The sequence below is a fragment of the Lucilia cuprina genome, chromosome 2 (assembly GCF_022045245.1).
Source record: "Lucilia cuprina isolate Lc7/37 chromosome 2, ASM2204524v1, whole genome shotgun sequence".
Lineage (NCBI taxonomy): Eukaryota > Metazoa > Arthropoda > Insecta > Diptera > Calliphoridae > Lucilia > Lucilia cuprina.
The window spans coordinates 63561734-63581290 of record NC_060950.1 but is presented as its reverse complement, the minus strand read 5'-3'; the positions used below and the strand labels follow the sequence as shown (position 1 = coordinate 63581290).

The 19557-nt window shown below is 27.5% G+C and overlaps 1 protein-coding gene and 2 non-coding genes across 3 annotated transcripts in view; 2 read left to right on the top strand and 1 right to left on the bottom strand.

Annotated features, from left to right (window-relative positions):
- Positions 1 to 19557, bottom strand: part of LOC111685445 (serine/threonine-protein kinase Warts-like) — a 48211-nt gene that overhangs the window by 8787 nt on the left and 19867 nt on the right. The window lies entirely within an intron of this gene.
- Trnam-cau lies at positions 17060 to 17132 on the top strand. Its single transcript has one exon. It is a non-coding gene; the product is annotated as a tRNA-Met (tRNA).
- Trnam-cau lies at positions 17504 to 17576 on the top strand. Its single transcript has one exon. It is a non-coding gene; the product is annotated as a tRNA-Met (tRNA).

The window sequence follows — 19557 nt, the reverse complement described above, 5'->3', positions numbered from 1 at the left end:
GACTAGACTATAGACTAGACTATAGACTAGACTATAGACTAGACTATAGACTAGACTATATACTAGACTATAGACTAGACTATAGACTAGACTATAGACTGAACTATAAACTAGACTATATACTAGTCTATAGACTGAACTATAGACTAGACTATATACTAGTCTATAGACTGAACTATAGACTAGACTTTATACTAGACTAGACTATAGGCTAGACTAAAGTCTAGACTATAGACTAGACTATAGACAAGACTATAGACTAGACTATAGACAAGACTATAGACTAGACTACAGACAAGACTATAGACTAGACTATAGACAAGACTATAGACTAGACTATAGACTAGACTATAGACGAGACTATAGACGAGACTATAGACTAGACTATAGACGAGACTATGGACTAGACTATAGACTAGACTATAAAATACATTATAATCGGATTATAATATCATATTATACATTATAATCGGATTATAATGTAATACAATACATTATAATCGGATAATAATATCATATAATACATTATAATCGGATTATAATAATATATAACACATTATAATCGGATTATAATGTCATATAATACATTATAATCGGAATATAATATATAATACATTATAATCAGATTATAATGGTATATAATACATTATAATCGGATTATAATGTAATATAATACATTATAATCGGATTATAATGTCATAAAATACATTATAATCGGATTATAATATCATATTATACATTATAATCGGTTTATAATGTAATATAATACATTATAATCGCATTATAATATCATATCATACCTTATAATCGGATTATAATGTCATATAATACATTATAATCGGATTATAATATCATATAATACATTATAATCGGATTATAATATCATATAATACATTATAATCGGATTATAATGTCACATAATACATTATAATCAGATTATAATGGTATATAATACATTATAATCGGATTATAATAACATATAATATGTTATAATCAGATTATAATGGTATATAATATGTTATAATCGGATTATAATGTCATATAATACATTATAATCGAATTATAATGCAAAACTATACATTATAATTTCATTATAATACTATAAAATGTATTATACTAGAATTATAATGCTATAGAACATATTATAATCGCATTATAATGCTATATTTAACATTATTGTAGCATTTTAATGCAGCAAGATATATTATAATCGTATTATAATAACTTTAAACACATTATAATACCATTATAATGCTATTAAATACATTATAATAACTAGACTATAGACTAGACTATAGACTAGACTATAGACTAGACTATAGACTAGACAATAGACTAGACTATAAACTAGACAATAAACTAGACTATAGACTAGACTATAGACTATACTATAAACTAGACTATAGACGAGACTATAGACTAGACTATAGACGAGACTATAGACTAGACTATAGACTAGACTATAGACTACACTATAGACTAGACTGTAGACTAGACTATAGACTAGACTATAGACTAGACTATAGACTAGACTATAGACTAGACTATAAACTAGACTATAGACTAAACTATACTCTAGACTTTGGACTTGACTATAGACTTGATTTTATAATGGACTTCAGACTAGACTTTAAACTAGACTATTAACATGTTTTTAGACTAGACTCTGGACATGACAACAGACTAGACTATAGACTAGATTATTGATTAGACTATAGACTAGACTATAGACTAGTCTATAGACTAGACTATAGTCTTGACTATAGACTAGACTATAGACTAGTCTATAGACTAGACTATAGACTAGACTATAGACTAGACTATCGACTAGACTATAGACTAGACTATAGACTAGACTATAGACTAGACTATAGACTAGACTATAGACTAGACTATAGACTAGACTATAGACTACACTATAGACTAGACTATAGACTAGACTATAGACTACACTATAGACTAGGATATAGACTAGACTTTAGACAACATTTGAGTACAGAGTATAGCTTTTACTACAGGTTAGACTGTATAATGTAGAATAGGCTATACATAAAGTAGACTACAATATAGTCCAGACTATACTCTAGACTATAATCCATATACTAGAATATATAGTCTAGAATACATTAATGTTTATATTCCTTACTATAAAAGTCGAACAGTTAAATAAAGTTTTTTTCCAATAATTATTTATGTAACCAACATTTTTAGTTATTAGCGACCACCTATCAACACTTTCGTTGAATTGAATAATTTTGTTTTCCAATAACCGCATATTGAGCGGGAAAAGAAATATATAGAAAAAATTTTAATTGCAGCCTAAATGTATACAATAATTTTAGTTGAAAACCATTATAGTCAAATTATTTCAAACCAACAAACCGCTAGGTTATAGAAGGAAATAATATGAATTTTGTTTTGTATATTTGTTTGAAATTGTATTTTTTTGATTTGGCTGCTAACTAACCAATACAAACACACACACGGTCATTTGAAATCAACATGAAAAATTTAACCAACAATTCAATGTAAATTTGCCACAAAATGTTGCAAGGTTTAAAGTAGATTTTGTTTTTTTTTGTGTAAACGTTACAAAGCTGGCAAATAATAAATGACATATAAGAGGTTTTTTTAAACCTTCAAATATTTTAATTTTTTTTTGTAGTAATTACTGATAAATAGTTATTTTTATTAAAGAAAAAATAATATTTGTAAATGACGTTTTTGTTAAAAGAATAAAACGTTTAAGGTTATTTTCTAATTGTCACCTTTAAAACTAGTAAACTCAGCAATTAAAATTATTTTAAGAAATTTAATTATTTCACTACAAAATAATATAATGAGAGTTTTTCGTTTGTGGTTTTAAATAACAACTAAGCAATTATTAAGTAAACGCCTTAAGGTATGCTACTTTTAAATGTAACATTAAAGTAAATACATATTAAATAAAAAACGTCAAACTTTTTTCTTTCTATATATTTGTCCTGCAACTATGATTTCATTAACTTAAGCCTATAAATATACTACAGTTAAATAACATTTATTATACTTTAAGTAAAGCCCTTAAAGTAGGCAATGATTTGATTAATATACGCAAAAAGAATGTATATATGTTATTCTAAAGTATTACAACTGCTGCTAACAAATGAAAAAGAGAGAAATTTATATGAAAACAAAATAAAATTTAATAAAACTAAAAACAACATCAACTACATATTCAGGCAAAAGAAAACTAATGAAAACGAAAACTCAAGAAAAACTAGAGCAAAAGTAATATTTTCCAGCTATTTTCTTTTTCATACTGCAAGTAGCAAAACTATAACATAATCTTAACTAAGCTGTATTGTTTAAAGAAATAAAAAAAAAAAAAACTATAAACTATAATTAAATATGAAAATTTAAATAGAATTACTGGAAATGCTTTGGCATTTTTTTAGCGCAATTTTTTCCTCAAGAGAAACTCAGCTTAAAAATGCTAAAGAAACATGGAGGACAATATGAGAAAATTGTAGGAGAAAGTAAGAAACATATGTAGAAAACTGTTGAAATTTGGAGCAACTTTTCTTTGGAAAAGTTATGGAGTTCATGTTAAATTTACTGGATATTTTAATTAGAGAATACATTATAATAGAATCTTAATGATAAATAATAGTTTATAACTAATCTATAAAAGTATTGGTAAAATTATAATAGTGTTATAACGTCGCAAAATAATGCTGTAATATACCTTTACATGGCAATATAATGGTATAGACTTCATTATATTTGGATAATAAAGCCATATAATACATTATAATCGGATTATAATAACATATAATACATTATAATCAGATTATAATGGTATATAATACATAATAATTGGATTATAATAACATATAACACATTATAATCGGATTATAATAACATATAATATATTATAATCAGATTATAATGGTATATAATACATTATAATCGGATTATAATGGTATATTATACATTATAATCTGATTATAATATCATATAATACATTATAATCGGATTATAATAATATATAACACATTATAATCGGATTATAATGTCATATAATACATTATAATCGGAATATAATATCATATCATACATCATAATCGGATTATAATAATATATAATACATTATAATCAGATTATAATGGTATATAATACATTATAATCGGATTATAATGTAATATAATACATTATAATCGGATTATAATGTAATATAATACATTATAATCGGATTATAATAATATATAATACATTATAATCAGATTATAATGGTATATAATACATTATAATCGGATTATAATGTCATAAAATACATTATAATCGGATTATAATATCATATAATACATTATAATCGGATTATAATGGTATAAAATACATTATAATCGGATTATAATATCATATAATACATTATAATTAGATTATAATGGTATAAAATACATTATAATCTGATTATAATATCATAAAATACATTATAATCGGATTATAATAACATATAATATGTTATAATCAGATTATAATACATTATAATCGTATTATAATTTCATATAATACATTATAATCGGATTATAATATCATATGATACATTATAATCGGATTATAATATCATATAATACATTATAATCGGATTATAATTTTATTTAACACATTATAATCGAATTATAATGCCACCTAAAACATTATAATCGCATTATAATGCAAAACTATACATTATAATTTCATTATAATACTATAAAATGTATTATACTAGAATTATAATGCTATAGAACATATTATAATCGCATTATAATGCTATATTTAACATTATAGTAGCATTTTAATGCAGTAAGATATATTATAATCGTATTATAATAACTTTAAACATATTATTATCCCATTCTAATGCTATAAAATGCATTATAATTCCATTATAATGCTATAAAATGTATTATTATACATTATAATGCTATTAAATACATTATAATGCTAATACATACATTATAATCCCATTATAATGCTATTAAATACATTATAGTTGTATTATAATGCTTTAAAATACATTATAATCTACAAAATTGTTTTGATTTTAAATACATTTAATACTCTTTCAAAATACTCTTCTCTAAATATTTGTTAATTTATCTTAAAAACTAATATGACCAAAAACACTTTTCATTAATCTTCCCCTTCAACCCATAAGTATACTTCAATTAATGACTACTTTAAGCACTTAAAACTATGCAATATTATCTATTTAAATTATATCTTGTGGTCTTTTGTGTTTATTATATCAAATAAATTAATTGAAAATTTATTAATGAAATCTTGTATCTTGCCTGCAAATGCAATAACTACTGAATAAATAAGTTATCTATAAGTGTAAGTAAGTAGTACACTTCAATGTTCATTAGAACAACAATTTGTAGGAAATTTTATAAACATCTCATTAATGTTGAGACGTAGGATGTGAAGGTATTTATTTATGTCGCAATATAGCCATATATGCATACATACATAGACATTATTAACAAACAGTTAACATATCAATCAAGTTGTTGTTTTAAACCAGGTTCTCACTCTCTTTAAAGCTTGTGTGCTTTGTTAAAAGTACACTCTAGTCTTATCTCTTTTACAGCTTTGTATTACTCTTCTTCTAACTCTGACTGCCAGCATACATTTGTTGTTGTTACACACACACCTACATATAAATATTTCCTTATTGCACTTAGGTGATGTTAGTTATTCTCTCTAACTCTTAGGTGTCAAAAAAAAAAAAAAAATAATTGACATCTGTTTTCAATACAGTAGAAATTTTACATAGTATACTTTTAGGTGTTTGTATATAATTTTTTTGCCACAAAAGTAATACATCAGAGTGTGATGATAGTTTGTTTGTTAGATTTGATCTATTGATTTGAAATTAATTAATCATTTACAAAACACAATACAAGAAAAGTGTGGTTTTTTTATTACATTTGTTTGTTGTTGCAATCATCACCTCATTATCATTAACATTAGCAGTTGTCGTCTATGTGTGTGTCTCCTTTGTCTTTTCAATAACAACGACATCATCATCAATTCATTTCAATTAACTATTATGTTTTTTTTAATTAAAATTGTGAGGCCAATGAAAAAAAAGCAAAAACAATGACAATTCTATGGAAAAATTTTAAAGAGTTTTGTTTGAGAGTAGAAAAAAAAGAAGAAAGAAAACAGGTAGCAGTTGTAGTTTAATTGTGTGTTAAAAAAACACAATATATGTGGTTTGAGTTATATATGAGTATATCTGTAGAAAATGCCAATTAATACACACCAAAAGGATTTTGTTATTTTCTAAATTTGTGTTCTGAATTTGGAAAGGAATTTTATAGCAATTTGTGGCAAGAATTTTTAAATATTTTTGTTATTTTTATTTCAAAAGTTGTTAAGATTCTTATTAACTGTTCAAGAGAAAAAATATAAATTTTTTTTAAAAAATTTTGTACAGGAAAGTATACTATAACATCAAAGTCCAATAATAATGTGTTATTATGCATTATATACCATTAAAGTTCGAATATAATGTGTGCTTATGAGTTTTAAAACATTATAATCCAATTATAATGTGTTTTTTAACATTATAATCCAATTATAATGTGTTTTATAACATTATAATCCAATTATAATGTGTTTTATAACATTATAATCCAATTATAATGTGTTTTATAACATTATAATCCAATTATAATGCGTTTTATAACATTATAATCCAATTATAATGTGTTTTATAACATTATAATACAATTATAATGTGTTTTATAACATTATAATCAAATTATAATGTGTTTTATAACATTATAATACAATTATAATGTGTTTTATAACATTATAATCCAATTATAATGTGTTTTATAACATTATAATCCAATTATAATGTGTTTTATAACATTATAATCCAATTATAATGTGTTTTATAACATTATAATCCAATCGGCTTAAAATCGCTTCCTGAGAAGATAAAAGTATGTCCATCCGTCCGACTAGCTGCCTGGCTGTCCATGTAAACCTTTTGCGCAATTTTCAAGATAATTGGATGAAATTTGACACACGTTCTTTTTTTGGCCTAAGTATGAAGCCTATTGAAAATGGATAAAATGGGTCTGTTATTTCGCCTAGCCCCCATATAACCGCACCCCCCCCGAATAGGGCCTTTGTGCTCACAATTAAGTTAAATGTTGTTATAAGTCAACAAAAAGCGTCAAAACTTAGTTTTATAGAACTTTTAATGACATTATCGATTTTTGTAAAGATCAGCCCTCATTAGACCTTATACCCCATACAAACTCCCTTCAGAAAATGACCTAAAAGTCAAAATTTATCTATAAACACTAATTACACTTTTAAATTCTACATCTCTACAACTTTGAAGTAGACGTGAATTCCTCTGCCAACCTTTATAAGAATAGGCCCATATTTCCTCACTCCCCTTGAGCCCTCTTTTAAAAAATCTCTTTTTTTTGCCAAACATTAGTCCGGATACCGACTGGTGCAGGATATCATATGGTCGAACATTCGTACTTTTAATATATAAAAAGTTACTCAAACATTTCGATGATACAGTCTAGTCTATTTCTAAAAGAAACCACAAATTTATTTTTATAATTCCCAAATCGGTTATTTCTCCATTCAAAATATTTTGTATTTATTTAAAGCATAATTTTAGGTTTCACATAACCATGGTTGGTTTAGTGGTTTCTTTAGTTTTCTTAAGTGAGAGAACAAATTTGAAAATAATTTAATATGAAAAATATATATTTTTTTCATCTTCCTGTTTAATTCATACAAGCAAACGTTTTTCCATTCGGTTGTGCTCTGAAGGTTTTATCCACATAATTACATTTTTTTCCCCACATTCACAAAACTCTAGAGACAAAGTGTAAACTTGTTAGAGGTTATAAAATGTAACAACAGAAAAATCACTGAAGAAATTATAAAAATTATAAAAATATGTTAAAAAAACAAAAACAGAAATTTTAAGAGTCATAAACTACACGTGCAGAATTTTTATTTAACTTCGGGAAAAAAAAGGGAATGAAAAATATAAAATAAAAATTTTTCTTCATAATAACAAACATTTTTATTGCCTTAGCAATGTCTAAAAGGGAATGTTAGAGAAATAATAAAAACGACTACTAACTGAGTTATGAGGCAAACAGTTGAAAAAACTAACTAATAAAATGCCAGTAAAAATAACTTTATAGAAAGAATATATCTAGAATAAAAGTTTTTAAAACAAAGAGTTGAAAGATGTAGTAAAACCAACAGATTTTCAATAAAACATATCTTCAAATAACAATTCTAACTAAAGCAGCCTTTAATTAAGGAGTGAGATCGAAAAATTCTTAACATACATATATGTTTATAAAAAAGAAACCACTAAACTTACAGCTTTATTTTTTTTTTTATTTGATTCAAATTATTATTACAATTTACAAAAAAAAAATATTTTTATAGTTTTAATCACTAGCGATGAAATTTTGAACCCTTTTCGGAAACCCTTCCATTAACGCTTTGTACTTTGTACTCTTCAATTCTCTTTTAACAAGAGCCCAATATCTCTCCACTGGCCTTAGCTCCGGGCAGTTTGGAGGATTTGCCTCTCTTGGTACAAATACCACATTATTGTTCTTGTACCACTCAAGGGCTTGTTTACCATAGTGACAGGATGCCAAGTCAGGCCAAAAATAAGTGGACACATTATAAAGTCTTATGAATGGAAGCAGCCTTTTTTGTAAACATTCCTTGATGTAAATTTCGGTATTTATAGAGCCCGTTGTAACAAGTGATTGGCTTCTTTTGCCGCAACTGCATATTGCTTGCCATACCAAGAACTTTCTGGGAAATTTTGTCTGCTTTTGGGTCCTAAACTTTTCTTCAACATTCCCTCGAGCATCAGCAACATAAAACTTTTGACCTGGAAGTTGTTAAAAATCTGCCAGAACATACGTTTCGTCATCCATTATGCAGCAAGAATATTTTTTTATAAATCTTGACTTCAATTTCCGTGCTCTGTTTTTGGCCTCTAAATTTTTAGCAGCGTTCCTGTCAGGAACTTTTTGAGCCTTGAATGTTTTTAAACCTGCATTAGCTTTAACTTTTCGTACCAAATAGTCCGAGCACTGAGCTAACCGAGCTGCTTTCCTACCGGATGTGTTGGGAGCTCTTTTGAAAATGCGTTCTATTTTTTTGGCTTTAGAAACATCATGTGGACCATTCCTTCTACCTGAATCAGGTTTTCTATCAACTGACAAGTTCTCCCGGTACTGTTGAATAACATTGGAAACAGTTTGACGGCAGACCTTTGTATGCTTGGCCAACTTTTTGTAAGACCAAGTTGGGTTTAGTTGAAAATATTTAATAATTTCAGTACGCACTTTTTTCTGGTCACTCATTTTAAGCAGATTAACAAAAAAATTAATATAATTGACATTACACATAATAACTGACATGTTTTTCAAAGGTAACTTGATCAAAAAAAATCAAATAATACTTTGGTTGAAAAATGTAATGAAAAACGTGTGTTAAGAATTTTTCGATCTCACTCCTTATGTTTTTAAATCCCCTTTAAGTAGACTTTAATTGTCTATTTATGCGAAACGCCCTAAGGTATGCTTTAAATTTCAAAATACATTTTTATAAATGAAGTTAAAATTTAGTCATAACACATACGCACACACCCACATATCCATGCATATCATATTTATTATATGCATTTATATATGTATATAATTTTCCCAGAAGTGAAACAATTACTCCCATAAGTATGCTTTACATTCTATGTGAAATCCAATTTAACCGTTTCATTTTTTTATATTTTATGATTGATCTGTTAAAAATGTGTATTATGGCTTGTAAAATAAACCAGTAAACATGCCGTAAAATACTTAAAATTGTTGATTATATTGAATTATGGAAAATGTATTCAAAGACTTTGCCTTCGTGGGAGAAACAAATTTAAAGAGAATTGCACAAAAAAAAAAAATTTAAGGATTTATACAAAATAATAATAGTTCATTTTCAGTATAGTTTTAGTTTACTTTTAGTATAGTTGTCTTAGTTCTGTTCTAAATCAGTTCTAGTTCTAATTCTGTTGTAATTAAGTTCATGTTCTGATCTAGTTCTGCTTTAGTTCTGTTTTAGTTTTGTTTTAGTTCTGTTCTAGTTCCGTTCTAGTTCAGTTCTAGTTCAGTTCTGATCTAGTTCTGTTCTAGTTCTGTTCTAGTTCTGTTCTAGTTCTGTTCTAGTTCTGTTCTAGTTCTGTTCTAGTTCTGTTCTAGTTCTGTTCTAGTTCTGTTCTAGTTCTGTTCTAGTTCTGTTCTAGTTCTGTTCTAGTTCTGTTCTAGTTCCGTTCTAGTTCCGTTCTAGTTCTGTTCTAGTTCTGTTCTAGTTCTGTTCTAGTTCTGTTCTAGTTCTGTTCTTGTTCTGTTTTTGTTCTGTTCTTGTTCTGTTCTAGTTCTGTTCTAGTTCTGTTCTAGTTCTGTTCTAGTTCTGTTCTAGTTTTGTTCTAGTTCTGTTCTAGTTCTGTTCTTGTTCTGTTCTAGTTCTGTTCTAGTTCTGTTCTAGTTCTGTTCTAGTTCTGTTCTAGTTCTGTTCTGTTCTAGTTCTGTTCTAGTTCTGTTCTAGTTCTGTTCTAGTTCTGTTCTAGTTCTAGATCTTTTCTAGTTCTGTTCTAGTTCTGTTCTAGTTCTGTTCTAGTTCTGTTCTAGTTCTGTTCTAGTTCTGTTCTAGTTCTAGCTCTGTTTTAGTCATATTCTAGTTCTGTTGTAGTGCTGTTCTAATTCTTTTCTAATACATTTCTTAAATTGTAATTTATTTCGATTTTCTTTCTCAGTCATTTAATATGGTCCATTATTTACAAATCATTATTAGTGTTATTTTATTGTGGGTTAATAAATTTCCTTTATTTTTTTTTGGATGGTTGTGGGTAAAAATAATAATTCATAAATATTGCGGTTTGTAATAAAATTCAAAAAAGCAACAGCAACCCAGCAAGTGAGTAATAATAATAGCAATAGTAGCTGCTGTCTGTAAGTACTGCAAGATACCACAATTTACAGCAAAGCAAGTAGCAATATTATAAAAAGTCAAGTACAACATAATTCTTTCATAATTATAACAACAACCGCCAAACAACCGCATAAAATGACTTTTCATGGTCAGTAAAATGAAGGAAATTGTATCGTCGTTGTTGTCATGAATTGTGTGTTGTTGTTATTTTTTTTTTGTGTAAATATTGTTGTTGTTTTTAGTGTTGTTGTGTATTTTTAATGTCAAGATTAAGGAAATTTAATTAAGAGTATCACATTGTAATCCAAAGGGATAAAACAAAAAGAGACAAAAATAACAAAACAAAGAAGCAAAGAAAAGAGTAAACTACTTTATATAAATTGTACTCAGATTACAAGACAATTAAGGAGAATTAATTTGTATTGTAACGAAATAACAACTAAGGGGAAGAGCAAAAAAAAAAATACATTTAAAGTGTTTTCCAGGATTTAGTGGATTTTTAAAACAAATTTTAGTTTTTCTTTTTGTAGTTTTCTAAAACCTAAAGGTTGATTTTAAAAATTAAACTTTTAAATTGTATTTTTATGATTGTTGTAGTTTAATTGTTTTAAGTATTTATTTATATATATTTTTTTCATAAAAAAAAATATAAATAAATATACATTTTTCTTTATTCTTTTGTTTGAACTCGGGTTTGTTTTGTTTGATTTAGTCATGTATAAAACAATTTCATTTCAAATGATAGATAGATGGTTGGAAATCATTAGATACCAGCAGCAGCAGCTATAGCAGTTCTAAAGCTGCCACAAAAACTGCAAAAAAAACTACATTTGTAACATTTGCAAGTGACCTTTTTTCCGTTTTCCTGTCTCTCATAGTCTAATAAATACTTGAATGTACTTGTAAATAAAAAAAACATCTACATACACTAAACACTATGGGTATACATATACAAAAAAGACTACAAATACCTCAAAGAAACTAAGCTTTACAACGTCACAGCATTAGAGCAATGATACATATAGTTACATTCTAGCAAGTAGAGAGGATTTCTCTATTCGATTAAATCAAGTCCTTGAAAACTTCCAAATTATATTTACATATAACATAAGAGAAAAGATTCAATGTCATACCAACATAACAAAATATAGTCCCATAGTGCTAAAAACTAAAATATTTTTATAGCATACAAAACGACAATACAATTCTTTTATATTTTCAACAACAACTACTACTACTACTACTTTATTGTCTTGTGTAGTATATTTTTTATAAATAAAATATGTTTGTTTTATAACAAACAAAAAAACATACAATTCTTTCTGAAACAAAGCCATTTTAAACGGATGAAAAAGTTAAACAAAAAAACTAAATACTAGTATATAAACTATTGTTGCAACAAAATAACAACATCAACAACAAATTTTACATATTTTTAATAAAAAAAATAGAAAACCTTAAGAGGACAAATAGATATTTGTAAATTTTTTGGACGAGCTTGGTAGAACATTTATCTTGGAGTTTTGTCATGTTTGATAGATGAATTAAAGACAAAAAACTAGAACTAAAGAACATAACTAGAACAAAACTAGAACTGAACTAGACCTGAAATTGAGAAGAACTAGAACAGAACTAGAACATAAGTAGAATAGAATTAGAACATAACTAGAACAGATCTAGAACTCAACTAGAACTGAACTAGACCTGAACTTGAGAAGAACTAGAACAGAACTAGAACAGAACTAGAACTCAACTAGAACTGAACTAGACCTGAACTTGAGAAGAACTAGAACAGAACTAGAACTCAACTAGAACTGAACTAGACCTGAACTTGAGAAGAACTAGAACAGAACTAGAACATAACTAGAATAGAACAGAACTAGAACATAACTAGAATAGAACAGAACTAGAACATAACTAGAATAGAACAGAACTAGAACATAACTTAAATATAACAGAACTAGAACAGAACTAGAACAGATCTAGAACAGATCTAGAACAGAACTAGAACAGAACTAGAACAGATCTAGAACAGATCTAGAACAGAACTAGAACAGAACTGGAACAGAACTAGAACAAAACTAGAACAGAACTAGAACAGAACTAGAACAGAACTAGAACAGAACTAGAACAGAGCTAGAACAAAACCAGAACAGAACTACAACAGAACTAAAGCAGAATTAGAACAGAACTAGAACAGAATTTGAACAGAACTAGAACATAACTAGAATAGAACTAGAATAGAACTAGAATAGAACTAGAATAGAACTAGAATATTACTAGAACAGAATTAGAATAGAACTAGAACAGAACTAGAACAGAACTAGAACAGAACTAGAACAGAACTAGAACAGAACTAGAACAGAACTAGAACAGAACTAGAACAGAACTAGAACAGAACTAGAACAGAACTAGAACAGAACTAGAACAGAACTAGAACAGAACTAGAACAGAACTAGAACAGAACTAGAAGAGAACTAGAACAGAATTAGAACACAACTAGAACAGAACTAGAACAGAACTAGAACAGAACTAGAACAGAACTAGAACAGAACTACAACAGAACTAAAATAAAACTAAAACAGAACTAGAACAGAACTAGAATTGAAATAGAACAGAACTAGAACAAAACTAGAACAGAACTAGAACAGAACTAGAATAGAACTAGAATAGAACTAGAATACTACTAGAACAGAATTAGAACAGAACTAGAACAGAACTAGAACAGAATTAGAACAGAACTAGAAGAGAACTAGAACAGAACTAGAACAGAACTAGAACAGAACTAGAACAGAACTAGAATAGAACTAGAATAGAACTAGAATAGAACTAGAACAGAACTAGAAGAGAACTAGAACAGAACTAGAACAGAACTAGAACTAGAACAGAACTAGAACAGAACTAGAACAGAACTAGAACAGAACTAGAACAGAACTAGAACAGAACTAGAACAGAACTAGAACAGAACTAGAACAGAACTAGAACAGAACTAGAACAGAACTAGATCAGAACTAGAACAGAACTGAAACAGAAATGAACTAGAACAGAACTAAAACTGATCTAGAACTCAACCAGAACTGACTTTTTCACAGCATTATAAAATTTATTTAAATTTTTCTTGTTCTTTTCTATTAAGCTGCCAAAGGAACTTAATTTTCAAGTCTATTTTTTAATTACAATTTATGAAAAAATGATTATACTGATAGTTGTTGGTTAAACATGTTGCAAAAACTTATCTATGTTGATGTTTTTGTACATCAACAAGAACAACAGCATATGAAAACTAAATAAATTTCATAAAAAAAATATTTAAAAAAATTGCAAAAAAATCCTATAAAAATCATTCACGTGTTTTTAATAGAGTGTAAGAGAGGGAAAAAAACAAACTGAAATAAATGCACTACCTAATTCTACAGCCGTAACTTTTTACTTAGAAGAAGAGAGACAGGGATAACGACTACAATGAATAAACAACATAACTTCCGTTTTTTTTAAATACTATAGTATATGTATACATATTTACATTTAGTGATTACATGAGTATGTATTAGTATGTGTGTGTATGTTCGTTTTTTTTGTTTAAAAATTTATAATATTCATACACATACAACTACAAACAACCTACGGAATGAAAAAGAGACGAGGACGAAGACGAAGACACCAACTGCTTCCTGTTTACATAAAATTTATTATTTTTTTGTTGTCGTTGTTGTTGTTTTTGTTGCAACTTTAATATGAATAGATGAACTAAAATTGAAAAAACGAAAGCTGAAGAGTGTGAAGAAGTGGATAACGATAAAAAAAAAACATCATCATCATGTTAGTGATGATCATCATAAATGTCAATAGATTTTTATGAATAATTGTATGTTGTAAAATGGACGGCTGGCTTAAACTAAAGTGAATGTTAAAAAAACATAGAATTTGCTTAAAAGTTAATAAAAACATCGAACTGTCTTTAAAAAATGTGAGATATTTTTGCAAATATAGTATTATATCAAGAAAATGATGCGATGTTTTTATTAATGTAACATTTGCTTAAAAAATGGATGCAATGTTGCTAAGAACCTAAAATTTGACATACAAATTTATGCGATGTTTTTAAAAACATCGAATTTTCTTTAAAAATCAATGCGATGTTATTGTAAACTTTGAATTATGTACAAAAAATTGTGCATTTTTTTTTTGGAAATTAAGAATTATCTCAAGAAAACAATGCGATGTTATTGTATATATGGAAATACTTTTAGAAAATAATGCGATGTTTTAAAAAAAACATGTAATATGTTTAAAATGATGTGCGATGTTTTAAAAACATCGAATTTTCCTTAAAAGTCAATGCGATGTTTTTGCAAAATTATAATTATCTAAAAAAATCATGTGATGTTATTGTAAACCTAGAACTATGTAAAAAAAATTGTGCGATGTTTTTGCAAATAAAGAATTATCTCAAGAAAACAATGCAATGTTATTGCATATATGGAAATACTTTTGGAAAATGATGCGATGTTTTAAAAAAACATAGAATTTGTTTTAAAATGATGTGCGATGTTATTAGAAACACTGAATTTGAAATATATGCGACGTTCTTGAAAACATTGAGTTTTCTTTTAAAAATCATACCATGTTTTAAAAAACATAGAATTGTATATAAAAAAACAATGCGATGTTTATAAAAACATAGAATTTCCTTTAAAATTTATGCGATGTTAATTAAAAACATAGAATTTGCCTTAACATTTTGTGCGATGTTTTTGAAAACATTGAGTTTTCTGGAAAACGATGCGATGTTTTTAAAAATTTTTAAATTGTTTGAAAATAATGTGCGATGTTTTTAAAAACATCAAATTTTTCATTAAAATATATGCGATGTTTTTGCTAATATAGAAAATCATGCGTTGTTGTTGTAAAAATCGAATTATGTATAAAAATTGTGCGATGTTTTTGAAAAATATAGAATTATATCCATAAAACGATGCAGTGTTATTGCAAACATGGAAATACATTTGAAGAATGATGCGATGTTTTTGTAAAGATAGAAATGTGCACGGAAAACAATGTGATGTTTTCAAAATTATAGAATTAGCATTCAAATTATGTGCGATGTTATTACAAACATGGAATTTTCCTTAAATATATATGCAATGTTATTGAAAACATCGAATTATCTATAAAAAATGTGCGATGTTATTGCAAATGCATAATTGTCGTAAGAAAATTGTGCGATGTTATTGAAAACCTTGAAATATCTTCAGCAAATGTTGCGATGTTTTTAATTACATATTATTTTCTAGAGAAATTCGTGTGATGTTTTAAAAACAAGGAACAATACTAAGAAAAATGTTGCGATGTTATGGAAAACATCGAATTTTGTTTAGAAAATTATGCGATGTTTTTAAAAACATAGAATAATGTTAAGAAAACATTGCGCTGTTATAAAATACATCGAATTTTATTTAAAAACTCATGCGATGTTATTGAAAACATAGAATAATCTATAAAATATTGTGCGATGTTATTGCAAATGCATTTTTACCATAAAAAAATTGTACGATTTTATCGAAAACCATGAAATATCTTCAGCAAATGATGCGATGTTTTTTAATAACATATAATTTTCTGTGCGATGTTGAAAAAACATAGAACATTATTAAAAAAACTTTGCGATGTTATTGAAAACATCAAATGGTCCTAAGAAAACCATGCGATGTTTTTAAAAACATTAAATTTTGTTTAAAAAACTATGCGATGTTATTGTGAACAGATTAATCTCAAGAGAATTGTGCCATGTTTTTAAAAACAGGAAATGTCCTTCATAATCTCCAAAAACTTTAGCAATATTTAGTTATCAACAAAATTTCCTTTAGAAAATGGAGTTTTTTCTCAACAATTTTCTGATTTAAACTTCTGTCTCTGTGAGTGTAGCTTAATAATTTCACACCTTTAATTGTTACTTTTTTTCTGTGCTATTTAGAGAACAAATGCTAGAGAAAGAGAGAATTATGAAAGTTCTATTTTTTCACAACATTTCATAGCCTCGATGGCGCAGTAGGCAGCGCGTAAGTCTCATAATCTTAAGGTCGTGAGTTCGAGCCTCACTCGGGGCATTAACTTTTTTTTTTTGTCTTTCAGGGCAATTGAGTTTTAAAATAAAGAACTTTTCATTTTTGAGGAATAATTACAAAAATAAATTAAAAAAAGCTTAGAAAATTAGCAAAATTTTAGTATAAAAAAAAGAAATTAAGTGACTGATAACTTTTGCTTATTTATGGTTATATTTTTTCAAAATGTGTTGCTAATTGCATTGAAAATATAATTTTATTATTCCGATTTACGAAATTTTAAGATCAAAAGTGCATCTCTAGAGGTTATCATTGAAATTTTATTAATAAATTATCAAAAATTATATAAGAATTTCCATTTTCATTTTTCTTTCAAAGCATATACAAAAGAATTGTTTGTCATGCTCATACACATAGCCTCGATGGCGCAGTAGGCAGCGCGTAAGTCTCATAATCTTAAGGTCGTGAGTTCGAGCCTCACTCGGGGCATTTGCTTTTTCTATTATATTTTTTCTTTTTTAACTTCCTTCTTTGAATATTTTGCTTACTTTATTCGATAAATATTTAATAACTCCTTTGGCACACTTTTAGGCAAAATCTTTTAGCGTAACTCTTAACTAAATTAAAGCCTATTCTTAGGAGGAATGTTCACATATTTTTATAGACTACGTCTTGCTGCTACAAATGCTAATTTATATAGCATACTTTTGGTATCAACTGAAGTTGAGTTTTTTATTTTCGATTTTACTGCAAATATTTTAAGTGTTTTTTCAGTTTCTTTTTGAGTTTTTTTTTTATTTTTTCTCTTTCTTAACTTTTAATTACTACTGTTCTGCTGTTAAATACAAACTAATTTCCTAGATTCCTTACAAAAAAGACCCTTTTTGTTCGTTAATTGCCACAAAGAGTTGATAGCTGATATTATTTTTGCTGCTGCTTTTGACCAGCAAAATTCAAAAAGTTCAAAATTAGAACAGTGAAAGCAGTAAAGATAAAAATTATAGCGTCATCGCAAAATGAAATGTATAATTAGGTGCTACATATTAGTTGCAGATCAGTTTCAATGAAGTTGTAAATCAGTTCTAGTTTACTTTTTAATCAATCCCAGTTTTAGTTCTGCTCCAGTTATATTATAGTTCCTTTCTAGTTCTGTTCTAGCACTGTTCTAGTTATATTCTAGTTCTGTTCTAGTTAGTTGTAGTTCTGTTCTAGTTCTGTTCTAGCTCTGTTCTAGTTCTATTCTAGTTCTGTTCAAGTTTTATTCCAGTTCTGTTCTAGTTATGTTCTTGTTTTAGTTCTATTCTAGTTCTGTTCCAGTTCTGTTCCAGTTCTGTTCTAGTTCTGTTCTAGTTCTGTTCTAGTTCTGTTCTAGTTCTGTTCTAGTTCTGTTCTAGTTCTGTTCTAGTTCTGTTCTAGTTCTGTTCTAGTTCTGTTCTAGTTCTGTTCTAGTTCTGTTCTAGTTCTGTTCTAGTTCTGTCCTAGTTCTGTTCTAGTTCTGTTCTAGTTCTGTTTTAGTTCTGTTCTAGTTCTATTCTAGTTCTGTTCTAGTTCTGTTCTGGTTCTGTTCTAGTTCTGTTCTAGTTCTGTTCTAGTTCTGTTCTAGTTCTGTTCAAGTTCTATTCCAGTTTTGTTCTAGTTCTGTTCTAATTCTGTTCTAGTTCTGTTCTAGTTCTGTTCTAGTTCTGTTCTAGATCTGTTCTAGTTCTGTTCTAGTTCTGTTCTGGTTCTGTTCTAGTTCTGTTCTAGTTCTGTTCTAGTTCTGTTCTAGTTCTGTTCTAGTTCTGTTCTAGTTCTGTTCTAGTTCTGTTCTAGTTCTGTTTTAGTTCTAGTTCTGTTCTAGTTCTAGTTCTGTTCTAGTTCTGTTTTAGTTCTGTTCTAGTTCTATTCTAGTTCTGTTCTGGTTCTGTTCTAGTTCTGTTCTAGTTCTGTTCTAGTTCTGTTCTAGTTCTGTTCTAGTTCTGTTCTAGTTCTGTTCTAGTTATGTTCTAGTTCTGTTCTAGTTCTGTTCTAGTTATGTTCTAGTTCTGTTCTAGTTCTGTTCTAGTTCTGTTCTAGTTCTGTTCTAGATCTGTTCTAGTTCTGTTCTAGTTCTGTTCTAGTTCTGTTCTGGTTCTATTCTAGTTCTGTTCTAGTTCTGTTCTAGTTCTGTTCTAGTTCTGTTCTAGTTCTGTTCTAGTTCTGTTCTTGTTCTTGTTGTGTTCTAGTTCTGTTTTAGTTCTGTTTTAGTTCTAGTTCTGTTCTAGTTCTGTTCTAGTTCTGTTCTAGTTCTGTTCTAGTTCTGTTCTAGTTCTGTTCTAGTTCTGTTCTAGTTCTGTTCTAGTTCTGTTCTAGTTCTGTTCTAGTTCTGTTCTAGTTCTGTTCTAGCTCTGTTTTAGTTCTGTTATGTTCTAGTTCTGTTCTGCTCTAGTTCTGTTGTAGTTCTGTTCAAGTTCTAGTTCTGTTCTAGTTCTGTTCTAGTTCTGTTCTGCTC